General features: G+C 35.9%; 1 non-coding gene across 1 annotated transcript; it reads left to right on the top strand.

The window, feature by feature from the left end:
* The first annotated feature begins 961 nt into the window (after positions 1 to 961).
* LOC130978108 (small nucleolar RNA R71) lies at positions 962 to 1,069 on the top strand. Its single transcript, XR_009085770.1, has one exon. It is a non-coding gene; the product is annotated as a small nucleolar RNA R71 (small nucleolar RNA).
* Positions 1,070 to 2,956: the final 1,887 nt, after the last annotated feature.

Raw genomic sequence — 2,956 nt, forward strand, 5'->3', positions numbered from 1 at the left:
CATACTCATCCTCTTCAGAGGAAGAATACTCATCAGAGCTCATGAATGGCAGAAGTAAGTCCAATGGAATCTCTATGGTCTCATTTTGAGCCTCAGATTCCCATTGTTCCTCATTGAGGAACTCAGAGGAGATTGGTGCACGCCCATTGGGGTCTTCCTCAATGGCGTCCTCCTCCTCTCTTTCCTCTCCATATTCGGCCATGTCTATGGCTTTGCACTCTCCTTTTGGATTTTCTTCTGTATTGCTTGGGAGAGTACTAGGAGGGAGTTCATTAATTTTCTTACTCAGCTGACCCACTTGTCCTTCCAAATTCCTAATGGAGGACCTTGTTTCAGTCATGAAACTTTGAGTGGTCTTTATTAGATCAGAGACCATTGTTGCTAAGTCAGAAGTACTCTGCTTAGAACTCTCTATCTGTTGCTGAGAAGATGATGGAAAAGGCTTGCCATTGCTAAACCTGTTTCTTCCACCATTATTGTTATTGAAACCTTGTTGAGGTCTCTCTTGATTCTTCCATGAGAAATTGGGGTGATTTCTCCATGAAGAATTATAGGTGTTTCCATAGGGTTCTCCTAGGTAATTCACCTCTTCCATTGAAGAGTTCTCAGGATCATAGGCTTCTTCCTCAGATGAAGCATCCTTAGTACTGCTTGGTGCATTTTGCATTCCAGACAGACTTTGAGAAATCAAATTGACTTGTTGAGTCAATATTTTATTCTGAGCCAATATGGCATTCAGAGTATCAATCTCAAGAACTCCTTTCTTCTGATTAGTCCCATTGTTTACAGGATTCCTTTCAGAAGTGTACATGAATTGGTTATTTGCAACCATTTCAATTAGTTCTTGAGCCTCTGTAGGCGTCTTCTTCAAGTGAAGAGATCCTCCAGCAGAGCTATCCAAAGACATCTTGGATAGTTCAGAGAGACCATCATAGAAAATACCTATGATGCTCCATTCAGAAAGCATGTCTGAGGGACATTTTCTGACTAATTGTTTGTATCTTTCCCAAGCTTCATAGAGGGATTCTCCATCCTTCTGTCTGAAGGTTTGGACTTCCACTCTAAGCTTACTCCATCTTGTGGTGGAAAGAACTTTGCCAAGAAGGCATTGACTAGCTTTTCCCAAGAGTCCAGGCTTTCCTTAGGTTGAGAGTCCAACCATGTCCTAGCTCTGTCTCTTACAGCAAAAGGGAATAGCATCAGTCTATAGACCTCAGGGTCAACCCCATTAGTCTTGACTGTGTCACAGATTTGCAAGAACTCAGCTAAAAATTGATGAGGATCTTCCATTGGAAGTCCATGGAACTTGCAATTCTGTTGCATTAGAGAAACTAATTGAGGCTTTAGCTCAAAGTTGTTTGCTCCAATGGCAGGGATAGAGATGCTTCTCCCATAGAAGTTGGGAGTAGGTGCAGTAAAGTCACCCAGCACCTTCCTTGCATTGTTGGCATTGTTGTTGTTTTCGGCTGCCATGTCTTCTTCTTCTTTGAAGAATTCGGTCAGGTCCTCTCAGGTTCAGGGTCAGCTTCAACAAGAATGCCTTTGTCTTTGTTCCTACTTATATGAAAGAGAAGAGAACAAGAAAGTATGGAATCCTCTATGTCACAGTATAGAGATTCCTTTAGGTGTCAGAGGAAGAAAAATGGAAGACAGAGGTAGAAAATTCGAACTTATCAAAGAAGATGGAGTTCGAATTTTGCATTAAGGAATAGAGTTAGTCCAAAAATAGAAGGATGTGAGAAGAAGGGAAGTAATTTTCGAAAATTTAAGTAAAAGATTTTGAAAACATTTTGAAAAACACTTAATTGATTTTCGAAAATAAGAGTGGAAAAGAAATCAAGTAATTTTTGAAAAAGATTTTAAATTAGAAATCAAAAAGATATGATTGAAAACTTATTTTGAAAAAGATGTGATTGAAAAATTATGGTTTTAAAAAGATATGATTGAAGAGATATGATTTGAAAACAATTTTAAAAAGATATGATTTGAAAACAATTTTAAAAGATATGATTTGAAAACAATTTTAAAAAAGATTTGATTTTAAAAATTAATGACTTGCCTAACAAGAAAAGATATGATTCAAACATAAAACCTTCCTCAACAGAAAAGGAAAAAAATGTTCAATCAAATCATTAATTGTTAGTAAGTATCTTTGAAAAAGGAAAGAAATTGATTTTGAAAACATTTGATTGAAAAGATATGATTTGAAAAAGATTTGATTTTGAAAAACTTTGAAAACTTGAAAAAAAATTTGATTTGAAAAACAAAATCTTCCCCCTTTGCCATCCTGGCGTTAAACGCCCAGAATGGTGCACATTTTGGCGTTTAACGCCCAAAACTATACCCTTTTGGGCGTTAAACGCCCAGCCAGGCACCCTGGCTGGCGTTTAAACGCCAGTCTGTCTTCTTCACTGGGCATTTTTGAATGCCCAGCTTTTTCTGTATAATTCCTCTGCTGTATGTTCTGAATCTTCAATTCTCTGTATTATTGACTTGAAAAGATACAAATTAAAAATATTTTTTGGATTTTTAATAATAAGGACTAATCAAAATGCAACAAAAATCAAATAACAATGCATGCAAGACACCAAACTTAGCAGTTTGTACACTATTGACACTAACAAAATAAGAATGCATATGAGAAACAACAAAACACTCAAGTCAATAGAATTCGAAGATCAAAACAAGTAAATCATCAAGAACAAATTGAAGATTAATAAAGACACATGCATAAATTCGAAAAATGCAAGAAGAACAGAAACATGCAATTGACACTAAACTTAAGATGAGACTCTAGACTCAAACAAGAAATATTTTTGGATTTTATGATTTTGTAATTTTTTTGTGCTTTTTCGAAAATTAAGTGAAAAGGAAAATAAAGGTATCAAAATTCTTAATGAGAATTCCAGGAATCATGCAATGTTAGTCTAAAGCTTTAGTCTAAAGGAATTAGACA

This window comes from Arachis stenosperma, chromosome 4, assembly GCF_014773155.1.
Source record: "Arachis stenosperma cultivar V10309 chromosome 4, arast.V10309.gnm1.PFL2, whole genome shotgun sequence".
In the NCBI taxonomy this organism is placed as follows: Eukaryota; Viridiplantae; Streptophyta; class Magnoliopsida; order Fabales; family Fabaceae; genus Arachis; species Arachis stenosperma.